A 27,947-nucleotide genomic window follows, 5' to 3' on the forward strand; every position below is an offset into this window, starting at 1 on the left:
AAATTGAGGCTATCTTTTCGAACGATATTTATTAATGTCGTTTATTTGAAGGCTTTGAGGTGATTTCCTCAGGTTCCAGAAGCGATCGATGACGAAAGGGCCATTTTGATTCAAAGTTGAATAACTCGGTCAGGAATAGTCGTACCGGAATAAACAAACAGCGATTTTACACAGGAAGACGGTCGCTTTCAAACGGTGCAAATGTCACTTAACCTAAAAATTTTGGTTGCTTCAGGTAGCGTTTCAAAGTTGTACTAAGTTTTTCTATGATCGTCGAGGTGAAGCGATTTATCGAATGTCAATGTGTCGTTTATATTGTTATAACTTTGTGGAAAAGCAATGCACGTGCAATCTTAAAGAAGCATTTGAAAGCGAAAATTCTGCACTTTCGAATGATTTTTGAATGGTACCGATAGGACCATGTTTGCAGGAGTTATGATCGTTTGAATCTGGTACCATTTTTTGGTGAAACTGAAATTTAATTTCCTTTGAAATGTTTATTTTAATAATTGTTCATTGACGATATTTTTCTGGTTTTTCTTTCATTTCCACCATCATTCTCGTGACCATTTTTGTCGGAGTTATAATCACTTCGACTTGGTACCATTTTTTGGTACAGTTGGTCCATTAATTTCTTTGAAGAGCTTACTTTAATAATTGTCCTTTGACAATATTTTTTAAAGTTTTTCTTTATTTTGTACCACCATTTATAGCACCATTTTTGTCAAAGTTATAATCGTTTGGCCTAGGTGCCATTTTTTGATAATGTTGATCCATTATATCCTTTGCAGCGTATATTTAAATAGCGGATCATTAAAGTATCAATTCTTTCACGTTTCTATTTAATTTCTACCATTGTGCCTATTACCATTTTTGCCGAAGTTATAATCATTTAGACTTGGTGCCATTTTTGGTACAGGTGATCTATTAATTTATCTAAACAATGTATTTTAATAATAAAGCCACCATTTCTGATTATCTTGAAAAAGTTATGATCATTCGAAATTGGTGCCATTTTTTGGCAAGTCTGACCCATTTACAAAACAAAAATTAACAATTTCTTAACGACGACATTATTTACGTTCCTTTCACATTTTTCACCATCATTTCTCCGACTACTTCTTTCAACAATTATGACCGTATTTACACTTGGTACCATTTTATTTACGATAAAGTTGCAATTTATTTACTCAGTTTATTTTATTTTTTTGCTCACTTTAAGCGAATGCTTATTCTGAATTCCCCATCGACGATTTGTTTTACATTTCCCTTTAGTTGGAAATGAACCCATCCCACCATTGGAAATGAAAGAGTTATGCTGGTTCCGGTATGGCTGATTTAATTGACAGAATTTCCCAGGGAACGTGCATCAAGCAGTTACACCGAGGCCGATGGGAACGGTGGAATAATAAAAATGTGCTTTATCCTCTCCCGCTCGCGAAACCGTGGATATTGTAAGCGAACCAATATCTTGGCAGCGGGTCTGCTGTGTCTGTTTCATGATTAGTGGATCGACATATTCTACTGCGGCTACGTCTTGTGGTAAGACTGGCCATGCATAAATCCTCTTTACTACTGCGTTTCTCAATGAAGTCGTATATCGGATGGTATGGTAAAACTTCTTTTATTACCATCCTTGGATCCGATGGGGGAAAATAGCATGGCCCTTGATGGCTTTAAAAACGTTATCTTGGCCCGTATCGTTTGATAATTGGATCGTCGTCCGTCGTGTACAGGACCATAAAAACCGACAAACTTGCTGCAGTAAACACCTTTACAACTGTGCTCACTATTTATATTACTTGGAGCTCTCCGCTTGCCTAATTTAAATTTACATTCGAAAAGAAATCGATAAAACTATCTACGAAGTTGGTAATTTATAAATGCGACCTCGTTAAAGTCGAACATAACCTATAATTATAAAATGGGGAAATTAAATTCTCGATTTTGTGGTTACGTCTAGTTGATCGCTATTTATGTTCTTTGTTCTTCTCTTGGTCTAATTCAAACTTTTATTTAAAATAAATAAATGAGATATCTCTACAAAGTTGAAAGAGAATATTGATTGGTAATTATTTATAAATGGGTCTTCCATAAACTAACCTATAATTGTAACTAGATTGTTTTTAGATTTTCTGCCAAATATGGGGAAAAGAATTTCAAGACTTTTAGGTTAGGTCAAGGAGATCGCTATTTATGTTCTTTGTTCTTCTCTTGGTCTAATTCAAACTTTTATTTAAAATAAATAAATGAGATATCTCTACAAAGTTGAAAGAGAATATTGATTGGTAATTATTTATAAATGGGTCTTCCATAAACTAACCTATAATTGTAACTAGATTGTTTTTAGATTTTCTGCCAAATATGGGGAAAAGAATTTCAAGACTTTTAGGTTAGGTCAAGGAGATCGCTATTTATGTTCTTTATTCTTCTCTTGGTCTAATTCAAACTTTTATTTAAAATAAATAAATGAGATCTCTCTACAAAGTTGAAAGAAAATATTGATTGGTAATTATTTATAAATGGGTCTTCCATAAAGTGAAACCTAACCTATAATTGTAACTAGATTGCTTTTAGATTTCGTGCCAAAAAATGGAGAAATGAATTTCAAGATTTTTAGGTTAGGTCAAGGAGATCGCTATTTATATTCCTGTATTTTTCTCTTGGTCTAATTCAAACTTTGATTTAAAATAAATAAATGAAATCTCTTTACAAAATTTAAAGAGAATGTTGATTGGTAATTATTTATAAATGAGTCTTCCATAAAGTGAAACCTAACCTATAATTGTAACTAGATTGCTTTTAGATTTCGTGCCAAAAAATGGAGAAATGAATTTCAAGATTTTTAGGTTAGGTCAAGGAGATCGCTATTTATATTCCTGTATTTTTCTCTTGGTCTAATTCAAACTTTTATTTCAAATAAATAAACGAAACCTTTGTACAAAGTTATAAGAGAATATTAACTAATAAGACTGGACAAAATGAAAATTGGTAATTATTTGTAAATGGCTTCTTTCCAAAATCAAACTTAACCTATATTTATAACTAGACCGCAGATTTATTTGTGCATTTGGGTAAAATTTTGGGAGTTAAATATAGAACAGTGAAAACGTCAGAAGAATTTGAGACTACTCTTACACTGTTTTCAATCTACTTAAAATAATAAAAAAATAAGTAAATGTTTATTTAACCTCCCTTCCTTTCTTTTTTATTTTACTTACAGATTCGGATTCCACTTATAACGTTTACAAATTTATACCTTGTGAGAATGATATTTAAAATATCTGCATCGTTGTAACTAATGGTTAGGTCTAGGTTAGACCTAAATTAGGTCAGACTTAGGTCCGCTGTTTCTCGCGAATACCTTAAAAACCAAAGCACATCGAATTTTTTTACAAAGCAAAAAGTCTTCCGAAATATCAAACTCAAATTTCATCCAAATCAGAAAGGACCTATCATATAAATAAACAATTTACGATTCTAACAAATCTAAAATATTGAAAAAATTTCCTTCGATATTTTCAGTATCGTTGCAGATTTGTACCTAACCTATATATTTTTCCAATACATTTATTCCACCCTTGAAATATGGTACTTGCACATATTTTTTCACAAGATAAAATATTTTTGTTACAAAATGACACATTTTATTACAAATTTCATAAATCGCATATTTTTCCACAAAATTGAAAATCACATTTTTTCACAGAATTCATAAATCGCGCATTCTATCACAAAATTAATATAAATCACATATTTTTTCACAAAATTGAAAATCACATTTTTTCACAGAATTCATAAATCACGCACATTCTATCACAAAATTAATAAATCACATATTTCTTCACAAAATTCATAAATCACATATTTTACCGCAAAGTTCATAAATCACAGAACTAAACTCGTACGAAAATGCACGGACCCCATCCAACAGCTTGCATATCAAACGTCTCGAGTTTCCGCGTCGGTTATAATTTTTGTTTAAGCTTGCTTAGGGGCTCGTACGCCGGCATGATACATTTAATTCGCGGGCTGCCGGTAAACGGTAAATAATGGTTAATCAAGCGGGGAGTCCCTGTCAGGGCAGGCGAGGAGGAGTTATTGCGGGAGAGATTCGTTTACGCGCACAAATTACAGAACACCGAGTCTCTCTCGCGTTAACAATCTTCCGCGAGTCCGTATTTTCCGGGCAGTTTTTCGCGAGCCACGCCACGGCGCGGCGCGGCGCGGCAAAAATTATTACCCGTGGTCCGCGATGAGGTATCGCGGCCGCAAAAAAATTCTGTTGTCGCGAAGAGAACAACGCTCCTAACTATTTCGGCCGGCGGAACAATGGCCCGGCCCCCGAACAACCACTCGGTGTCTGCGAAACAATCCGCGCCGACGCTTTGTTATCCGACGCCAATCGCACGATTACTATTCCCGTGGCGGGCAACAAAAAAAAAACATTTTTGTTCCTCGTACTTGCGACGACGATCGAATCAATGCTTTGTCGCGGCGCCTCGGCGCTGCAGCCATGGACTCTGTTGCGTATCTCGTCGTTACAACGGTCACACACCGGACCTCGTTATCGATGTAGTATCGAAATTATTCGAGTGGCGTGATTGTCGAATTTAGCTGGCCAAAATTATTTTTCTCACTTTTTCACACAATTTATTTATACTATTTTCACTTGGACAAAGCCGTTATAAACAATAAAAATTATCGTATGCAAATGAAAATTGTCCTAAATAGATTCAAGTTATCATAAACAAATACAAATTATTGTAAACAAATATAAATTACTATACACAAATACAAATTATTGTATACAACAAATATTGTTATAAACAAATATTAATTATTATAGATATATACAGATTATTATAAATGAATTGAGATTATTATAAACAAATACTAACACACTTATAAATAAACACAAATTCTTATGAACAGATAAATATTATTATAAACAAATACAAATTATTGTAAACAAATACAGGTTATTATAAACAAATACAAATTATTGTAAACAAATGCAGGTTATTATAAGCAAATACAAATAATTAACAAATACCGATTATTACAAACAAATGCAAATTATTATAAACAAATACAAATTGTCACAAACACTAAACCATTGAAGACTATTAAAAAGTTTTGAAAACTATTATGAACTATTAAAAACTATTACAATGTATTAAAAACTATTAAAAAGTATTAAAATCCATTCGAAACTATTGCAGACTATTAAAAATCATTGAAATTGATAAAAGAAAGTAAAAGCAATTAAGAACTATTAAAAACAAAAAGTTGCAAATAGTCTAAGGATTTTTGAGGATTCTGTGGGTCAAATTAGACCCAGGTTTCGTTGATTAAGTATCCAAGAACAGAAAAGTCCAAAAATGTTGTAATTAGGCATAAAGATTGACTGCAAATCGCATTGCTATAGTAAACAAAAATTCGCCATAATTCATTCTCTTCGACCATTTCCCATGAGAATCTGAATTTCGATGAAAAACTCAGTCATCGTATTTTCTTTTTGCAGATCGTAAGGACACCGCAGAATCGAATTCGCATCGACCAGTGGGAGAGGGAGTTAGCGAGCGCTTCTATTTCTAGTTTCTAATGCCCGAAGAGCAAGGTAAGCCCCCATTACACGTTATTAAAACATTCACCATGGCCGCGTCTTGCCAGTCGAACAACGCGGAACGTCGGCGGTGCTCGCGCCGCCGCGCCGGCGATTACACATTTAATTGCAAAATTATCAAAGTGTTCCCCTCTGTTAATCCTCTTCCGACCTCCTGCGGAGATTACCGAAAAACATTTAATTAATTATTGCCGCCCATATTGTCGCTGATTAAAATGGAACGAGTTTCCCTAGTCGCGAAGTTTAAAGAGACGGGCACAAAGGGCGGACAGGGGAGGAAAAGCGCGCCGGTAGGAACGGCATGGAGAACGGCGTGATAAAATTAACACCGTTTTACCTGAAAACGACTCGGCCTCCTGTATTTTTCAATGCCGAACACCGCGACGCGCAGCGGTCTACTTTCCCAAATAGCTGGCCAAAATGCAATGTTCGAAGTACACAGCTGCAGTTGTACTGTTTTATTCAAAATCGACTGTAGCATGCTATAGTTTAGGCAAAATTAGGGGCAGTTTAAGTCATCGTTTGATTCGTTTCGTGCAGGTTTGAAAAATACGAACTTCTGAATTTTGAGGAAATTTCAGAGAGATAGATCATTTAGTTTGCACTTGCGAATTTTTTTCTCGGTAATTATTCATCGTATGTGGGTGAAACTTTTTTTATTTCAATCAGCAAGGTCTATTCTATCGCATTAATTTTTGTCTCGTCGAAAAATCAACGTTATCGCAACGAAAAGAATTGTAAAGACAGCAACATTTATCTCACGGTGAATTTCTTTCTATTCGTCACGTGTATCTTTGAGAATCGCTGTAATTCGATACGACAGCCATTTGCAGACACAAAAAAAAAATTATTCATTCTCCGAAGATCAATTAAAGCGACTACCAAGTTCTTGATCGATAGGGTTATCATAGTCGATTTAAAAAAATCGCGAAGTGGCGCAGCAAGGTGGTGCCTTTTCCCAAATCGCTGGCCAAAATTCAATTTTCGAAGTATATAGCTGCTGTGGTACAATTTTATTAAAAATCGACTATAGTATGCTATTATTTGTTCAAAATTAGGGTCAGTTTAAGTCATCGTTTGACTCGTATCATGCAGGTTTAAAAAATACGAAGCTCCGATGTTGGAGGAAATCTCTCGGAGACAGAAAATCAAGTTTACACTTACGAATTTTTTTCTCGCTAACTATTCATCGTATCCGAATGAGCCTTTTTTTATTTCAATTAGCAAAGTCTATTCTATAACATGAATTTTTGTCTCGACGAAAAATTAACGTCATCGCAGGGAAAAACATTATAAACTGTACAAGATTTATCTCGAGATGAATTACTTTCTGTTCGACGCGTGTATCTTCTAAAATCGCTGTAATTCAAAAAAGTTAATATTTTTCTCAAGAAGTAAGCTAAAAACAATGTCAATGACGCCTGATGTTCGATTTCAAATTTTGCGTTATTTGTAACATACTCAAGTGATGAGTTATGGCCACCTTTTCGTGATATCGAACCACTGTGTCGCAATGATAACTCTTCCGAAAAAGTTGGCCAAAATTCAATATTCAACGTATATAAGCAGCAAAAGGCGGCTGCTACATGTGGCACATAGCCGCAAACAGTGAGCTTTCCATTTTGAATTTTGCAATTTCGATAGCACATTCCAATCCAGCGCGACTTCGAAGACACAAGGGTTTTCATAAAAATCGTGCCGGTCTCTGAATCGCGGCCAACATTTCGGGAGAAGGTGCGACGCGGTTCGCCGTATTTTTCGATGCTTCCCCCGCCAGGGTGATCGTCGCCAACGGATTTTGCAGTTTGAGAGCCGCGGAAGGAAGGCTGCGACGGTATTTCGTAATTGAGGCGCCGCCGGAATACCGAATGGCAAGTTGAAAATCCGGGCCCCGCGCGGGATTCCAGCGCCGCCGTAACGAATTACATTCTCGAAAACGTTACAATAACCGATGCAAATAAGGGAACTTTTCCATCGAGAGGGGTGGGGAGGGGGGTTCCCGGCCGACGGAGCGGAATCGCGCAAAACGCGGCGCGCGGAACAGCGGGCGAGCACCGCGAAGGAGAGAGCCGCGGGATTGTTATTTACATCCGCAAACACCGGGCGCGCTGTAAATGCAGACGTTTAACGCGGACGTCTCGCGCGAATGAGCTTTAATAGTACTGTAAATAATATTCGGTCGGAATTATTCCCAGCGTCGCTTCCCTGCGAGCATTGGGCTCGACCGATGTTCAAACAGATGCTTTCCAAGACACACCGCTTTCTAGGACTTCGCGATTTTTGTCTGCCAAAGTGGAATGTTTGATCGACAAGTTTTCACTTGGACTGTGCACGGCGGGCGTTTGGAAGTGGCGAAATAATTTTTTGGTTCAAGAAATAACAATGCCGGGACTGTAATGCTGGGCGACGCAGTTGCGACTCGTGCTCGAGGATTTTGTGTAAGTGCTTGCCATTTTGGCAAAAGTGGATATTTCTGGAAAGCATTTGGCACGTCTTTAGATTCTATAGGGTAGAGTGTACACGCAAAATGTTAAGTCGATTGAACTAAAATTGTGGAATTCGCGTGTAGATTAGTATAAAGAGGTATGCCTAGCTACGCGACGTAGTACTGACTTCTGTATAAGTGTGCGCCGTTTGAGCAAAAATTGCACTTTCTTAAAATCCTTTGACAGATGTTTAGAGTACATATGAAAGAGTATACGTATTAAATTTTAAGTGATTTGAACTAAAAATGTGGAATTCGCGTGTAAATGAGTATAAAGAGGTATGTCTAGCTACGCGACGTAGTACTGACTTTTGTATAAGTGTGCGCCGTTTGGCCAAAAATTTCCCTTTCTTAAAATCCTGTGGCAGACGTTTAGAATACATATCAAAGAGAATATATATTAAATTTTAAGTGATTTGAACTAAAAATTTGGAATTTGCGTACAAATTACTACAGAGCTGTCCTGTGTGGGGACGTATTTAATTGAGCGTAGTGATTTTACATAAGTGTGCGCCATTTTGGCACATGTTGCGATATCTCAAAATCCGTATGGGCATCTTTAGGTTGCACAGAGTAGAATGTACAAACAAAATTTTATGTCCATTGAACTAAAAATGTGGAATTCGCGTGTAAATTAGTATAAAGAGGTATGCCTAGCTACGCGACGTAGTACTGACTTTTGTATAAGTGTGCGCCGTTTGGCCAAAAATTTCCCTTTCTTAAAATCCTTTGGCAGACGTTTAGAATACATATCAAAGAGTATACATATTAAATTTTAAGTGATTTGAACTAAAAATGTGGAATTTGCGTACAAATTACTACAAAGCTGTCCTGTGTGGGGACGTATAGGCATAGTGATTTTGTATAAGTGTGCGCCATTTCGGCACACGTTGCGATATCTCAAAATCCGTATGGGTATCTTTAGATTGCATAGAGTAGAATGTACAAACAAAATTGTATGTCGATCGAACTAAAAATATGAAATTCACGTACAAATTACTATAAAGAGGTCTGCCTAAGTACGCATTTAATGTAGCACAGTGATTTCACATAAGTGTGCAGCATTTCGGCGAAAACAATTCTTTCTCAAAATCCTTCAGCACACGTTTAGAGTAGGTACAAACGAGTGTACGTATTAAATCGCAAGTGTTTCGAACGAAAACTGTAGACTTTGCGTGCAAAAAGCTGCAGAAAGTCGAGAAGCATGATTATAGTACCGCTATTTCGCGGTCGGAGCGTACCAAAAAAATCTCCCCGCCCACATCAGAATGCGCGGAACGAATTAACCGATGAACAATTTATCCCAATCATTTTGCAACTTGGAAAAACGATTTGGTTACCGAAACGAAAATTCCAAGCGGCGCACCAGTTTAACGGCTTAATCGATTAAAAAATGGAATCAAATTGCGTTTCCTTGTATTTAGCGGGCAAACGATCGGGAAAAAAAACGGTTTATATTAACGCAACTCGGGGCCGGAGGAAAAAAAAGGATTGCCGAGGGAAATTGCGGGCACGCCGCCGGTATCCCGGGCCGGAATTATAAATTCTAATTTCGTTCGTGCGGAGCCGCGATGTATTTATATTCCTTCGAAACGTTTTAATGAAAGCAAACAGCGATTTTTGTCCCGGATGGAAATTTGTCAGGCTCGCGTGTAAATAATAACGTTTACAGCGGGCCGCGCAACAAATTTCCCGCGGAAAAATCTGGCCGGAAATGTGTCGCGCTGGTCACGGCCGCCATAAATATTCCGATTTGCGAGTGATTGGACGAATCATTCGGGCCGAGAGATTCGATCGTGGTCGTTCGAAGGAATGCGAGGACGATCTTCGTTCCCCGTAAATCGAAAATACTAGGCCGGTCTGAAATCCCGAATACCTGGCCAAAACGCAAAGACCACTCGGACTGATTAAACATTTCTGACCGGAGGTTTTCGGGATCGTTGATTACGTAATTGTCACTTGGACAGAGAAATTCGACTATCTTCTCCTACACCGTGGCTGTAGCGACGTCAGTAAAGCGTCTTGAACGACGGTTAACGTGTACCTACGAGGGAATTGGTTTTTAGGGGTTTTGGCCACGTTTTCGGGATTTGGGACCACCGCGCACAAATGCCGAGCTCGACGCAACGGTTACGGAACGATCGCGCGCCTGTTGTTTTAATTTCGCATAAAATAGCGAGCCACAAACGGAAGATTCGCCGCTAATAGCCGGCGCGTAAAAATGTGAAAGATGTTCAACAGAAATGTAAATTTGACGCGAACGCTCCAAACACAGATCGTAATCGGCGCGATAAGATTGATTTACCGGCCCGTGCGAGCGTTACGTTACGAGCTACGAAGACGCTTTGTCAGACTGCAATAATGCAACCAGCGTTAATTGGCGATAAAACGTAACCCGTGGATCATTATGAAAATATGGCGCACAGTGTAATTGCTTCGAAACATGAAACCGCGTCGGAAGTCTCGCCCGAGATACTGGGCAGCTCTCTCTCTCTCTCTCTCTCTCTCTCTCTCTCTCTCTCTCTGCTCTAATGCATCAAAATACCACAATGAAAATTTCGTTCCTCTTCTTTTTTTTTTATGTCATCATTATGCCGGCTGCTATCTTCAATTAGGACAAAATTTTATTGCCGTTATTTTATTACCGTTTCGTTGGGGTAATTTATTAAACTCAATTATTTCTTTTTTTTTTAAATGGACACGATTTATTTGCTTCAGGTTTACTAGATGGCAAATTTTATTTTTCGAAAAACTGCAAAACCACCCCTTCTGTTAGGATTATGACAGCTTCGTTCATCATTGATTTTCAAGTTTTAGAATTGATTAACCAAATTAAGACAACCACAAATTCGCAACGGCAGCGAAATCAACGCGTCGAAAAATCGATACGCCAATTACAGAGCTTTTCAAAATTCAAAACTACCCCTTCGATCGACCAATTAACACCGATTCACCATCATCTCGCCGGTGCAGTTGAATAGTCATATTGGGATAAGTGAGAATTTTCAGCGCTAATAATATCAATATTTTGAAAAACCAATTAACAAACTACAGAGCTTTCCAAAACACAAAATTACCCCTCGATCGTCCAATTAACACCAATGCACGATCATCCCGCTGGTACAATTAATTAGTTATATCGAAGCAAGTAAGAATTATCGCGCTAACAGTATCGATATTTTGAAAAGCCAATTAACAAACTACAGGGCTTTTCAGAAAACAAAACTACCCCTTTGATCGCCCAATTAACATCAATTCACGATCATTCCGATGCTACGGTTGAATTAGACAACTAAGAAAAAATGGAGACAACTGAGAATTTTTAGCGCTGAAAATATCAATATTTTGAAAAACTAATTAACAAACTGCAGGACTTTTCAAAATTCAAAACCACCCTTTCGATCATCCAATTAACGCCAATTTACGATCATCCCGATGCTACAGTTGTTTAGTAATATTGTGGCATGTGAGAATTTTGTGAGCAATATCCATATTTTGAAAAACTAATTAACAAATTACAGGGTTTTTCAAAATAGAAAACTACCCTGCGATCGTCCAATTAACCCCAATTCACGATCGCCCCGCTGCTAAAACTGATTGGCTGTATTGAGACGAGTAAAAAATTACATCAACAAAATCAACGTTCCAATTTGTCAATCCACCAATTACAAGGCACTTCAAAATACAAAAACCACCCCATAATCTCTCCACTTGTCGCCAATTTACAATTACTCTCGTGCAAAAATTGATCAGTTATATTAAAAGAATCAAAAATTATAATACCAATCAAATCAACGATCGAAAAATGTAATTAGTTGATTATAGTGATTTCCAAAGTACAAAACTACCCTTCCGATATTCCACTCACTATTAATCCACAATCATCTTACTGCTATAATTGATCAATCGCGTTAATATAATTAAGAAACTACAATATCACTGTAGTTAACGATCCAAAAATTGAATCAGTTGACTACAGTGCTTTTCAAAATTCAAAACCACCCTTCCAGAATTCCACTCAGTATTAATCCACGATCATCTTGCTGCTGGATTTGATCAGACGTATTCACGTGAGTAAAAGACTAAAATGTCAATGAAATCATCAATTCAAAAATTGAATCAATCGACTACAGTGCTTTTCAAAATTCAAAACAACCCTTCCAGCATTTTCACTCACTATTGATCCAGAATCATTTTGCTCTTAAAATTGATCAGCCCTATTATGATAAGTAAGAGACTACAATGTCACTAAAATCAACGATCTAAAAATTGAATTAGTCCACTACAGTGCTTTTCAAAATTCAAAATCAGCTTTCCAGGATTGCAGTAAGTATTAATCCACAATCATTTTGCTGCTAGAACTGAACAAGTTTCTCAACGCCAACAAAATCAAAGCTTCAAAAAATCAATCGACCACCTCTACAGGCCTCTTCAAAATTCAAAATCATTTCACTAAAAACCAAAATTCTCTCCTCACTCGCCAGCATTCCACAATAATTTCCGCTACTAAAATTCACCAGCTATATTGACACAACTAAAAATCTTCAATCTCAACAAAGTCAACTCTCCGAATAGTTAATTCACCCAACTACAGGGTTGTCAAAAATTCATTCTCCCAAAAAATTTCAACTATCGCTTTCACAATATCTTGCTATCCCCTTTTCCTAAAATTTGTAACCTTGAAAACTCGCCACAATTCTTTCCGCAATCTGAAAAAATCTTTTCAAAAAATTGAATAAATCGCAAAAATCCCAAAAATTCCGAAAATTCCAAAAATTCCAAGAATTCTAAAAATCTCCAAAATCCCAAGAATTCTAAAAGGTCCTAAAAATCCTAAAAGTCCTAAAAATTTCGAAAAATCCCGAAAATCGCAAAAATTCCAAAAAGTCCTAAAAACCCCAAAATTTCTAAGGTTCCCAAAAATCCCTAAAAATCCTCTCTCCAAAAATCCTGAAAACCATTGCTCCCCGCCGGTAATCCGAATCCAGACCGTCCCCGTCTTATTAAAACGTGTAAAAACGTAATGCCCGTCGGAAAAACCGTGGACAATCGAGCCGTCGTCGATCGGGCGAAACCGAGCCGGGGCGGGAAGCGGGCGAGGACGGTAACGGAGGATCTCCCGGAGTGGCAGTTTCTGGCTCACACGGAAAGGGTTGTCGCGTTTACGGCGTACGGTCGGTCGTCGCCGGAGGGAAAAACGTAGCGGACCGGGGTCCGTATAGGATCTCCGGTCGCATCGGGAATCGTCGGACGAAAAGAAAGAAGGGTACCGGAATCGACGAAACGTCGGATTGAGCACCGCCCTAATCGTGTCGAGATCTGGTCCTACGGTGTGATGCACGTGGGTATATGGCGTACTTAGTCGACGGCGAGCAGCAGAGATCAACGCGAAGGCAGCGGAAGGGGGGGATCGACGGAGAGATATAGCGAGCGAGCGAGAGGGAGGGAGGCCGGGACATCGGGACTGGCGCGGCCGCTGCGGGGCGATAGGAGAGGGGAGTGGGAAGACAGAGAAAGAGCGGTGGGGTGGGGAGAGTAGCGAAAGGCCGGGAGACACGGCGTACGGTTGGAGTGAATGAGAGTTCTCCGATGGTAGAAGGAGTATCACAGGAGGGTAATATCGGCGGCGGGGCGGGACGGGAGCGGGCGGCGGGGCGGGACGGGCGGGAGGGAGACTGCTGACGGTGGTCGAGAGCGCCGATCGAGCGTGGGTTGCGGGGCTGGCTAATGCGAATATGCTGTCGTCCAGATAGAAAGAGATACCCGATAGCGAATCTGTGTCCGACACGGATGTCGAATTAGCTTGGATTTAGGTTGCCCGGGGAACTGACAAATAGTTATTGCTTGATTAGGTGCCGGTACCGCCGGCACCTACCGTACCGGCTCGACCCCCGACTCTTTTTCTCTTTGTCTGGCTCGCTGTCGCGGCGAACGCGTCTCCGCCGTTTCTTTCTCCCCGGGCTGCCGATTTTTCGGCGGAAAGAGGGTCCCGCGCTATACGGGGGCGGGCAGTTTATCACCGAGGTCTTTATCGTTTAGAGAATACGGCCGAGGGATTTTCGTAGGGAACGACTGACGACGAGCGGCTCCGATGATACCCGTTCCTTGTCGACGTTTACGAGTCCCGCGGACGTTTCCCGGGACGATCCACGGATCTACCCTCCTCGCATTGTTTGCCGTTGCACGGCGCTACGGTTTTTCTGCGGCGTCCCTTCGTTTCGGTTCTCTCGTGGCGGATCCGTAGTGCCCGACCCAGGCGGTACGTTTCTACAAATAGCTGGACAAAATGTGATTTAAAAAAAGATGCAAAAGAAAAATTCAATGAAAAGTAGTTGAGACATATCGATGAAATTCCAGTCGCTATGAAGATGCCTGCGTAAGTATAAAATTCCCTAAAAATCAATTTGAGAACAGAAAAATCTGTCGCGAGTGTTTGAAAAGAAATGTACAAAGAAAAGAAAATTTCGTGGATATAGAGATGATAAAAGCAGATGAAATTTCAATCGCTATGAAGTTGCCTATGAAAGTATAAAATTCCCTAAAAATCGTCTGAGAATAGAAAAATCTATTGTGAGTGTTTTAAAAGAAGTGTATAAAAGAAGAGAAAATTTCGCAGATAAAGTTGATAAAAGCCGATGAAATTTCAGTCGCCATGAAGTTGTCTACGAAAGTATGAAATTCCCTAAAATCTTGCAATTTATTAACGACTTGTAAAAAAATCATTTGAAAACAGAAAAATCCATCCTGAATGTTTAAAAAGAAGTGTACAAAAAAAAGAAAATTTCAGAAACAAGTAGTTCACACAAATCGATGAAATTTCAATCGCTATGAAGTTGCCTACGAAAGTATGAAATTCCCTAAAAATCATCTAAGAATAGAAAAATCTATCGTGAGTGTTTAAAAAGAAGTGTACACATACAAGAAAATTTCGAAGATAAAGTTGACAAAAATCGATGAAGTTTCAATTGCTATGAAGTTGCCTACGAAAGTATGAAATTCCCTAAAATCTTGCAATTTATTAACGACCTCTAAAAAAATCACCTTAAAGCAGAAAAATCACAGAGTGTTTAAAAAGACGTGTACAAGTAAAAGAAAATAGCCTAAAATTTTGCAGTTTATTAACAGTTTTCAAAAAATCACTTTTCAGAACAGAAAAATCTATCCTAAGAAAAGTGTACTTCGAAGTTAGCTACATTTGCTGCAGCATACACTGTTCTTGATCGTAAATTAAAGGCTCTGTGTTCCAGCCGAAAATGTTTACTATCGTTTATAAAATAACAAAACACGATTACGTTTAAAAACGAAATCGCATCGTTAACATCTTCGAACTGTATCACAAATTTATCAACGATTCCCGTCATCCGATTGCTTGCAAATGATGCGCACATAATTTCCCCGCCAAGCCTCATAATTCCGAGAACAAGAACAGATGAAAAAGAGATTTTTGAAATTTTTCTCCTCGCAGTTAATGGCCACCGTAGTATGAAGCACCCTTTTGTCCGTGAACTGCTCCACCATAAACTCCGCCATTAGTAGATCGGTGCCGGACCGACTTTATTTGTTAAATTACTCGCAATTAATGATTAATTCCTTTGTTAATGGCAAACAACGGTGTAATTGCTAATTACAAATTAATTCAGCTTGGCCGGCTCCGGCACACAGGACACGCGGCGAGCGTAATTCGAAATTAATTACTATATGATCCGTGATTTAAATTTATAATCCTATTCGGCCGTCATTCTAATTTCCGAGTTATTACCGTTGCTGTCCCAATTTCGATCGGACTCCCGGCCATTAATACGTTCATCCCTTGCACGGTTGATCACGCGAAATTAGGGATTTCCTTGCGACAAAAGCTGTTTAAAAGCGAAACGCCCCGATCCTGTGCCCGGTACCGTGTTACATGCAATATTCAGTCACGCGCATGTACTCGGTGTCCACGCAATACTGATTGGACCGAACTTGTTCCATTGAAACCCGGAAATTCATTTCACCGGTTTGCAAAACTGACATTTCATTGATTTCTGCAAATTACTTGGCTTTCACAGTTGTATTTTTTTTCATTTGTACACTTCTTTTTAAACCTTCAGGGCTGATTTTTCTGTTCTCAGTTTTTTTTTTTGAAAGTTGTGAATATATCGTGCAATTTTAAGGAATTCCATACTTTCGTAGGCAACTTCATAGCGATTGTAATTTCATCGATTTGTGTGAATTACTTGTTTTTGAAATTTTCTTCTTTTTTGTACACTTGTTTTCAAACATTCCGGATGGATTTTTCTGTTTTCAAATGATTTTTTTACAAGTCGTTAATAAATTGCAAGATTTTAGGGAATTTCATACTTTCGTAGGCAACTTCATAGCAATTGAAACTTCATCGATTTTTGTCAACTTTATCTTCGAAATTTTCTTGTATGTGTACACTTCTTTTTAAACACTCACGATAGATTTTTCTATTCTTAGATGATTTTTAGGGAATTTCATACTTTCGTAGGCAACTTCATAGCGATTGAAATTTCATCGACTTGTGTGAACTACTTGTTTTTGAAATTTTCTTTTTTTTGTACACTTCTTTTCAAACATTCAGGATGGATTTTTCTGTTTTCAAATGATTTTTTTACAAGTCGTTAATAAATTGCAAGATTTTAGGGAATTTCATACTTTCGTAGGCAACTTCATAGCAATTGAAACTTCATCAATTTTTGTCAACTTTATCTTCGAAATTTACTTGTATGTGTACACTTCTTTTTAAACACTCACGATAGATTTTTCTGTTCTCAGATGATTTTTAGGGAATTTCATACTTTCGTAGGCAACTTCATAGCGATTGGAATTTCATCGGCTTTTATCAGCTCTATATCCATAACATTTTCTTTTACTTGTACATTTCTTTTATGATTTTTAGGAAATTTTATACTTTCATAGACAACTTCATAGCGATAGAAATTCCATCAACTTTTGACAACTCTTTGTCTTCGAAATTTTCTTTTCATTCGTATACTACTTTTTAAACACTCAGGATAAATTTTTCTGTTCTCAGATATTTTTTTTTTAATTGTTGTTTTCACCTACTACACTTTTTAACGACACTTGGACTGCATTATTTTGCAGTGACTTTGTGTAATTAATAGCGAGCAGCGAAATTTTGTGCAATTTTATATTCTTGGAGCCAACTTCAAAGTGATCGAAATAAAATGTTTTTCATGAATCTTTTAACTTAATGGCAACTGTCCAATTGTTATGCTTTTATTGAGTATGCCAGCTATAACTACGTACCGAACTTTCTAGTGCTCTAATGATTGTTGCAAGTAATTAACGAGCGTTGAAATTTAATGCAAAATTTGCTCTCTCGTAGTGAATTTCGGAGAAGTTGAAATAAAATGTTTTCACTTCCTCTATTCTTTCTGTGGGCGCAAGACATTCATAGCAAACTTTCGTGTGCCGTAATCAATTTATCAAATGATCAGTGGATATTGAAATCTTGTGGAAAATTTACTTTCCAGTTGTCAACTTTAGTGCAATCGAAATATAATATTTTTTATGAATCATTTAACTTGGTGGACATTTTTCAATTGTTGTACTTTCATTGGGGCTGCTCATAAACAAAGATCTAGATTTGTTCAGAAAAGGAAATATTTCAATACATTTTAAAATAAAATTTTTCCATCTTTTCTATTTTCTAATTTGTAATTTCCAACTAGTTACAAATCTTCAAAAAAATTCTGTTACTCGTTGGCGAGTAAACAAGTCGTTTTAACATTTTAAAAAATTCAAATTATGTGTTCTCGTGTTTAAAAAAGTTTCTTCGTTTTAAAAAATGCGTCCATTTGTTATTGTTGCACATTGTAAATGAAAGTTCGCAGAAAATTAACGGTGTTCTTACGGAAATCTCGTCCACCGTATTCCAACTTCGGACACACGTCCAAAGGAAACGATAAAAGGCAACCATAATAACTCTTTCCCGCGTGAGCTGTTGCCCGCAGAAACAGTCGCTAAAGTGGAATGTCGTTTTCATCGGTGATCCACGAGCCCACCGTTCCAGCCTATAATAGGCCTTTCCGAAACAGTGGCCGCCATGAGGAATGAATCGCACGTGACCGATCGAGAATACGATCTCGTGGTCCCATAGGCCACGTAATCAAGTGTACAATAGGGTAGTCTTTTAGCTATAGAAATCAGTGATTTTTGCTGAGATTCTTTTCTTTTTATCTCGCCGCTCCAAATTCGATGTTTATTTGTTAATTTAGTTCGAATTTATTAATAGCACAGATGTGGAACATAAAATTTTGTGGTATTACATATAATTATATATAATTATAATAATAATATTATATACATAATAATATATTATATAATAATATTATATATATATAATAATAATATTATATATATAATTAATTTGAACTTTGCTACACAGAAATGTGAATTTGCATGTTACATTGCACAATAATAATTGGAAGAAAATTATTAGGCCACTGAAAAGTTCAGTATATGTATAAGGGTGACCCATTTGGAGCCCATTTGACCCATTTGCACTTAATTATCTCCTAACCTATAAGTTGTTTCTAAAAATGTTCCAAATGAAACTTATTTTGTTTCATAGGATAAATCTTATGATAATCACAAATTCTCCCTGGGTGGATGTGCTCCCGAGATTTCAAGGTGACCTTGACTTTTTTTCAACGAAACTGTATGTTTTTTTCTAGGCAAGCTTATAGTTCATTCTGAGACGAATTCATCAGTCTATAACACTTTAATCTTTGATGGTCGTCCAAGGTCATTTAATGTCATCCTCTCAACACTAAACGACCTTGAACGACCTTTGAAGATCAAACTATTACATAGGTCAACGAATTGGTCTTGAAACGCGCTATTCGCTCATCTAAGAAAAAATATACAGTTCCATTAAAGAAAATCAAGCTCACCTTGAAGTCTTGGAAGCGCGTTCACCTAGCAAAAATTTGCGCTCACTATAGGATGTCCCTTCGAAAACAGGGTAAGTTTCGTTCGACATATTTTTTAAAACGAACGATAGTTCAAGAGATAATCGAGTGCGTTTACTTCGAGTGGGGCACCCTTTACATTAATTGTAAATTAACCAAAAATTTGAAATCATTAAAAATCATGGTACGATCATAAATTGGTCGTAGACGTCTGCGAGCGAGGACAATCCGAAGAGCCAAATCTGCCACGGGAACAGTTTCCGCCGTTCGAAGGCGACTCTGCGACAAAGAAATCAGTGCGAGCGACGCGAGCGCCGCCGACTGGAAACAATTACAGGAAAAACGACGAGCGGCGCGCGAGGAAAAGCTGCGATTGAAATAATTTCGCTAATTGTGCGGGAATAACTCGCGGGGCGTGAAACAACATCCGCGTGAGACCGGCCGGCTGCTGTTTCCTTCTTTAAAAATGGATCCCGCCGGATAAGGGGCGAACAAAACGGAAAAATTCAATGCGCGCGTATGCCACCGGCCGCTGGCCGGTCGCCGCGTACGGACGATGTGCAGCCTGCATTTTTAACAAATATTTTTCATTCAATTACTTTCTATACAATCCCGCGGAGAATCGAGACCCGGCAGGTGACCGAGAGAGAGAGAGAGAAAGGGGCGTGAGGGAGCAGGCGATAAGAGAGACGAATGGGAATGATAAAGTGAAAAGCGCGAGGAGAGAAAGAATGAAAGAGAGAGAGGGAGAGAGAGAGGTGAGAAGAGAGACAAAGGGAAAAGCACGAGGAGAGAAAGAATCAAAGAGAAAGATAGAGGTGGTAAGGGAGACAAAAAAAAGAGAAAAGCGTAAGGAGAGAAAGAATGAGAAACAGAGAGAGAGTGGTGGAAAGAGAAATAAGTAGAATAGTGTGAGAAGAGAAAGTGAGAGAGAGAGAGAGAGAGAGAGAGAGAGGTGGAGAGAGAAACAAAGGGAAAAACGCTAGAAGAGAATGAGTGAGAGAGAGAGAGAGCGGTGGAAAGAGAAACAAAGGGAAAAGCGCTAGAAGAGAATGAGTGAGAGAGAGAGAGAGAGAGAGAGAGAGAGAGAAGGAAAGAGAGACGAGAGGAAAAGCGTGAAGAGAGAATGAGTGTGAGAGAGAGAGAGAGATGGAAATTGTGACAAGGGGAAAGGCTCGAGGAGGAGAAAGGGGGGAGAGAGAAAGGGAAAACCACGAGGAGAGAATGAGGGTGAGAGAGAGAGAGAGAAAGAGAGAGAGAGGTGGAAAGAAAGGCACGAGATGAGAATAAGTGAGAGAGAGAGAGAGAGAGAGAGAGAGAGAGAGAAGGGATGATAGAGGAGTTGGGGAAGAGAAAAGGAAAGAGGAGAAATAAAACGGTGAGGTAGAGAGAGTGAGAGAGACTGAGAGATAGAGAGAAAGAGAGAGCGTGAGTGAAAGGGGGGAGGGGGAGAGAGAAGAGATGACAGAGGGAGAGGGAGAGAGAAAAGGAGAGAGCAGAAATACAAATTATAAATTAAAGAGGGTGAGAGAGAGACTGAGAGACAGAGGGAAAGGGAGAGAGAAAGGGGTGGAAGAGAGAAAAAGAGAGAGAGGAAAAGAGAGAGAGAGAGTAAGAGGGTGGGGGAGAGAAAAGGGGAGTAGGAGAGAAAATGAGAGAGAGAGAGGGATCGAGAAAGTAAGATGGCGGGGGAGAGAAAAGAAGAGACAAGGAATAAAAACACTGAGGTAGAGAAAGCGAGAGAAAGACTAAGAGATAGGAGAAAGATAAGAAAGAGGGATAAGAGAGAGAGAGAGAGAGAGGAGAGGGAGAGAAAAGATGAGAACAGAAATAAAAATGATGAGTTAGAGAGAGTAGGAGAGAGATTGAGAAATAGAGGAAAAGAGAGAGGGAGAGGTGAGAGAGAAGAGAGAGAGAGGAGAACGAGAGGGGAGAGAGGTGAGAGAGGAGAGAGGAGAGGGGGGGAGAGAGCGAGAAACAGGATGGCGAGACGAAAAGAGCGTGGAGGAGAGAGTGAGGGAGAGCAATAAGAGAAAATAAAAGATACGTCCGGAACGGCGAGAGACGGCTGAGAGGGAAAGAGCGGGGTGGCTCGCGAACAGAGGTGCAATATAATGAAAATCTGTAATAATAATGCGGGCATAAATATCGTAAATTTCGGAAGCCAGCGGCGCACATTCGGTTTGCATTACGGACAGTGATATTCGATGCATTGAATTTTTCGAGATTCAATTACAGCAACAAATGGTACGCCGTCTCGCGGAAAAAAGCCTGTGTAATTGGGATGATTAATTTTTAATCGATGCACACGCACACGTACACACACACAATTAGAGGGAGCTCGCGCGCGCGCGAAAGAGAGAGCGAGAGAGAGAGAGAGTGAGAGAGAAAAGGCGCGGGCCGAGCCACCGCGCCGTCGGCATTGTTTTTCCGCATCATCGCGGCGGCGGCGGTGGCGGCGGCGTCGGCGGCGCGCTTCAATTAGCGTTGATTATTTTTCCGCGGCGATACAATGCCGCTTTTCATCAGTTTATTAATATATTTTGTGCCTGCGCGTGTTTTTTTTCCCCTCCCTCGTTGTTTTCTACTCTTTTTAAGTTGTTACCCGACACACGTTTAACGATATTCCGCCGCCTATGGATTTTCAATAGACCGGGCTAAATACGCGGAGTGATACCGTTGCCCGGGCGCGAAATTAAAACGCATTCACGGCGCTCGCGAGCCGCCGCAGCCGCCCCGCCGCACCGCGCCGCGCCGCGCCGTTGCCGCGCGGCCGGTTATTTGAAAAAAATTAAATTCCTCTATTCCGCTGGTCGTGTTTGCCCGCGTTAAATCGCTTAATTAAAATTCCCTCGGCACCGCCGACAGGCGAAAACAAGATAAATATCGGCCGAGGAGGCCCGGCCCGGAACCGTCGTCGTCGTCGCCGCGGCCTAATTGGTCATAGATTAGTGCGAGACACTTGGGATCGAGCGACACGATTTTTATTCGGCTCGAGGTCGCCGTTTCTGATACTTCGCTGTTGCTTGGTTTGAAACGGAACGCGACGGAAGTTACTCTGTTTTATGTCGGTTCGAATACGTCACTAGTTTGACGATGTCTCGCTTTAATTAATTCGTGAATTAACTTGGCGCGCGACACTTGCGCCAAAGCAGAAAAAATTCGTTCTGTTTGAAAGAATCGGTCGTGTTACTTTCGCACTGTTTAAAGGAAAGAAACGTACAAAAAGTTACTCTGTTTTATGGTGGATCGAATACATCACTCGTTGATGATAAATCACAATAATTTGATTCGGTTCATCAATCATTCCTGCAGCTTTGACACTGTTTTAGAAAAATTTTCGGAGGAGTGACTGACTCTGTTTTGTGGTGTGCTCAAATACATCACTAGTTGACAATGTTTCATTTTAATTAATTCGTTCATTAACTCGAAGCGAAATACTTATGACGAAGTGGGAAATTTTTATTCCGTTTAAAGATAAAGATAAAGAGTTAATAACTTTTCAAGAAAAGTATTAATTTGCATGAACGAATAGTCGAAAATATGCAATACCATTTTGTGAGAAGAATTTCATTTCAAACGAGACTGCGATTTCGAGATAATTAGGTTTTGACAATTAGTCAGGTTCGCGTGCAGTATACTACTACTAAGTAGAATCGTCGAGTCATGATCAGACGCGGCAGAAAATTCCTGTTCGACAACGATCCCAACGAATTCTCTAACATTATTTTATTGAACGACAGAAAAATAATTCTATGCTTCTCAATGATCTTGAAAACTTGTAATCGGACAAACTACACTATCAAATAAATATTGAACTAGTGTTAAACTAGTAATACACTAGTAATAAACTAGTGTTAAACTAGTAATACATTAGTAATAAACTAGTGTTAAACTAGTGATACACTAGTAATAAACTAGTGTTAAACTAATAATACACTAGTAATAAACTAGTGTTAAACTAATAATACACTAGTAATAAACTAGTGTTAAACTAATAATACACTAGTAATAAACTAGTGTTAAACTAGTAATACACTAGTAATAAACTAGTGTTAAACTAGTAATACACTAGTAATAAACTAGTGTTAAACTAGTAATACACTAGTAATAAACTAGTAATACACTAGTAATAAACTAGTGTTAAACTAGTAATAAAATAGTGTTAAACTGGTGATAAACTAGTTTTAAATTCGTAATAGACTACATTTAAACTAATATTAAGCTAAATTTAAACTAATAATAAACTGGTGATAAACTTAGTACTATATTAGTAATAAACTAGCCATACACTAGTAATAAACTAGTGATACACTAGTAGTAAATCAGTTTTAAGTGAGTAATAGACTAGATTTAAACTAATAATGAGCTAAATTCAAACTGATAATAAACTGGTATTAAACTAAAAATAATCTAGTGATATACTAGTCATAAACTAGCTTTAAGCTAGTAATAGACTAGATTTAAACTAATAATAAGTTAAATTCGAACCAATATAATAAACTGGTGTTAAACTAGTGACAAACGAGATTTAAACTAGTAATAAACTACTGTTAAACTCGAAATAAACTTGTGCTAATCTATATTTAGATTAGCGTTGAACTAGTGTTAACTTAGATTTAAGCAAGAGTTAATCTAAATTTAAACTAGCGTTAAACTAGAACTACGCAATATTAAAACTATAATTAAACTAGATATTAAATTCGATTTCAATTAGTATCGGATCACGCTTGAACTAAAATTATGCTATTGCCGCGCGGATTAAACTTGCACTAAAATTAAACGACTATCGAATTGGGTTAACACTGCAATTAAATTAAAACTGAACCATTATTAGAGCATTAGATTTACGAAACACAAAAAACAGCTGTTTTATATTTGTTTATAAAAGTAACAATAAGACATTTATTCTGATTTTTAACAAGTGTTATTGTAACATTTGCCGTAAGTAACATATAAATTGAATAAATAACTTGTAAATGTTTCTTTACGATACGAATAATCGTAAATTAATTATTATTTATTTAAATTAATCATAAATTATGCTATTGCCGGATTAAACTTGCATTAAAATTAAACGACTATCGAATTGAGTTAACACTGCAATTAAACTAGAACTGAACCATTATTAACACTAGTTTTACGAAGCACAAAAACCAGCAGTTTTATATTAGTTTATGAAAGTAACAATAAGACATTTAATTAATAATCGTAAATTAAAAAATTATTTACCCGTCACGGGTACCTGTCCCGTGACAGGTGTAATGTAATATAATGTATATGTAATGTATATGTAATGTATATGTAATATGTATATGTATTATATGTATATGTAATAATATTATTGTTAAACAAAAATTACGTGCTCTTGAAAATCATTATAGTTGCTCAATCAACTACACTCACTCTACCAACTCCTGTGAAAATATTTTGCAATTTCCGCCTGTGTATGTATCAATGTCAATTATTCGCAAGCCTCGTGATATAATTGTGAAATATTTCGGAGAAACGATTTTCGAGAAACCGGGATTATTTCCAGTTTCGAGCATTCAAAACGAAGATCCGGCGATCGCTTGTCAAGAGGATACCGACAAATCGTCATTACGACTTGCCGCCGCGTCTCTCTATTCGCCCCCACCCCTGCCCGCGACAAGATCGGATTTTCCGGCGGCGTAAAACACGCGGCACCGCGAAAAAGGAGGAAAGGATCGGCGGCGGGGCGCGGCGGGGCGCGACGCGGAGCGGGAAAAAACGAAAAATACGGGGAAAAAAGAGAGAGCAGAGAAAAACGAAAGCGCGGAGCCGAAGGGACAAATATCCGCGCGCAAAGCTGGTCGCGAACAAACGCGGGGGGTTGGGAGGGGGGAGCAGTGCGTCGAAATCCGTCGTTGTAAAACAACATCGGGAGAATTTGTTTTCTGTGCGGCAAAACTCGAACTTCGGGCCGCGTCAAAGCGCCGCTCCATTCTTCCCCGCCGTGTAACGAAAAACCCCGGCCGCAAAAAACGGCTCGAAGGAACGGGAATGGGGTGGCCCACTCCCCACCACCGTAGCCGTCATAGAGGTCCGGATTGAGAAATTCAGCGACAAGTTGTTATAACTTTTGAATCATTACGGATATCGCAATGAAATTGTCAGCAAAAATATTTGAAAAACAGTCACGTCTAACTGTGGATAATTAAATGATTTTTAATTAGCTTTCACTGATATTTTAAATTGGTGAAAGGAAAATTGTTCGAACAGAATTTGGCAAACTTTTTTTTTTACATTCTAAAGATGTTTTATGTTGTTTATTTTATGTCGTTATTTTATATTGTTTGTAAAAATGGTTTATATTTATTACGTTTCACACAAGTAACGTTTTATAGAAGACGTAAAGTATCAATTCGAGAAATCTTTTTGTATCGTCGAAAGATTATGTCGAAAGATATATTTCATGATGATTTATAATAATTACAATTTTTGTAATAATCGCGAAGCTGTCCTACTAGAAAAATGCTTCAGACAAAGATTACTCAATATCTTACAAAGATTACAAAGGTTAATACAACCTTTTAAAAAAAGATTTTTAACGTATAATAAGATTACAGAATAAAAAGTGCATCTTTCCATTTGCAAAAATAGATTTGCCCTTCATATGTCCTCTACGCTTCCACCTATCGCAAAATTATTGTCACTATATTACGTGACCGTCGATATCAAGCAACTTTTGTTTAGAACTATTTTTTTTCTATTCTTCAAGACAGACGAGTTATTTGGCTGGCTTGTTTCAAATGCACCACCCTGTATATGTATGATATAGCGAATATACAAAAACACGCAATAACAACAAAAACTGGAAGTAAACCGAAACATGAAATTTTAACAAATAATAAATTTTCTCATATCGACGTCCTGTCAATGTTTATTGCTCGTTAAATATCCGTGGCCCACTAAAATGAATATGTTAATAAAATTGATCACAGATTGAAATTGGTACGAACATTTCAAACCGAACGTTTTGAACATTACATTGGACACCAAAAAATATGCTTCTGAAAGTTCTTTGCAATTGGCGGATAATGCGCGAATCAATCCTAGTTTGTCACTAATTTAAATCTAACTCAACATTAACATCTAGATTAACATTAGTTTTTTACCAGTTTACAGTTAGTTTTTTTACCAGTTAATTTTTTACCAATCTAGATTATTATCACTTTAACAGTAGTTCATTCGTTACTAATTTAACACTAGTTAATTATTTAGTTGAACATTAGTTTAACAGTAGTTTATACTAGTTTTACATTAATTTGTACCAATTTTAACACCAGTTTGTACTTGTTTGATACCAATTTATAGTAGTTTTACACTAGTTGATCTCTTATTTAACGCTAGCTCAACTTTGGTTTAATACTAGTTTAATACTGTTATAAAATTATTATCGCACTACATTGCATCCAGCTTGATGTTAGCATTAGTGTAATTTAATACTACTTTATCACTAGTTTAATACTAACGTGCCACTAGTGTACTACTAGTTTAACACTAGTGTACCACTAGTTTATACTACTATACCATTAGTTTTACGCTAATGTATCATTAGTTTAATACTAATTAACTACTATTTTAACATTAGTTTAATACTAGGTTGACACTAGTTCAGACAAATTTGGCAATAGTATATACTTATTTTACACTAATTTATACTAGTTTATCACTTGTTTAACACTAGCTAAAATCTAGTTCAATATTGCTATAAATTTATTTCCATTCTGGTTTGTATCCAGTTTAATTTCAGCATAAATATAGTGTAATACTAGTTTGTCACTAGTGTGTCACTAGTTCAACCCTAGTTTATTATTAGTTTGAATTTAGTTTACTACCAGTTTAAATATAGTATGATACTAATTTGTCACTAGTTCAATACTAATTTATATTCTTATTATGATTTCAGTATACATCTAGTCTACTACTAGTTCAACAGCAATACAATTCTATCCTAAATCTAGTTTAATTGCTATTTAAATCAGCCTTAATGCTAGTTTAGTACTACCTGATATCTAGTCTGTTACTATTTAGTTTACTAATATTTTAAATCTAATTTAGATCTAATTTCACTTGAATAGAAATCGAGTTTTGTTCCAATCAATACTGTTTTCACACTGGTTTCACACTAGTTTATAACTAACTTAACACTAGATTAAACCTCATTTTAAACTAGTCACAGATTCGGACAAATGGTACGTTTTCTTTTGCATATTTCTGAAAAAAAGTACAATCTAGTTCGCCCTATTTCGTAAATTATTACAATTCAAAGATATCAACGTCACGTTATTTTGAGGTTAAATTTGTCGAAAAAGTCCGGCGTACAGTTTGAACAATCAGAGACTGCATAGAGTGACATCTCGAAGCATTTTCAATGCACTACTTCAAATTTTATATTCTGTCATTTATTTCGTTCCATTCATTTTAAGTTTCATATTATACTTATTGTATTCAATATATACTTATGTATCTCGTGTTTATGTAAGTGTATTAGTTGAGTTCATATTTATATTCCGTTTTTTCATATTTATTTTTTTCGTTCTACCTACAGAAACACTGAAAAATTATCATTCACGTTCTGCGTTTCTTTCTTTTTGCTATTCGGTTATGATTTATTTACCATTCCTTTTACTTCGCAGGATAATAAAACGGTAAATTCAACACCCATTTCTACGTACTTAATCTGCAAAACTAAATGTAAAAAATAATTAAGCAAACATAAATCGTACTACATAATATACCATCAAAAAGGCGTGACTTTTTAAAATCACGTAGTCCAAATCGCAACCCGATGTCTCTTACGTTTCCGAAATAATACGAAGACGTCGATAAAATTTCTGAATCCGGCCCGCTGTGCGTCGCTACCCCC

General features: G+C 37.5%; 1 protein-coding gene across 4 annotated transcripts in view; it reads left to right on the forward strand.

Moving 5' to 3' along the window:
- LOC117225653 (uncharacterized) overlaps positions 1 to 27,947 on the forward strand; it is a 1,038,968-nt gene that overhangs the window by 430,414 nt on the left and 580,607 nt on the right. For all 4 annotated transcript variants that reach the window (XM_076526304.1, XM_076526306.1, XM_076526305.1 and 1 more), the window contains one exon: positions 5,528 to 5,623. The gene's annotated coding sequence lies outside the window, so the exon portion shown is untranslated. The remainder of the gene's footprint in view (positions 1 to 5,527; positions 5,624 to 27,947) is intronic.

This window comes from Megalopta genalis, chromosome 14 (assembly GCF_051020955.1).
Source record: "Megalopta genalis isolate 19385.01 chromosome 14, iyMegGena1_principal, whole genome shotgun sequence".
In the NCBI taxonomy this organism is placed as follows: domain Eukaryota; kingdom Metazoa; phylum Arthropoda; class Insecta; order Hymenoptera; family Halictidae; genus Megalopta; species Megalopta genalis.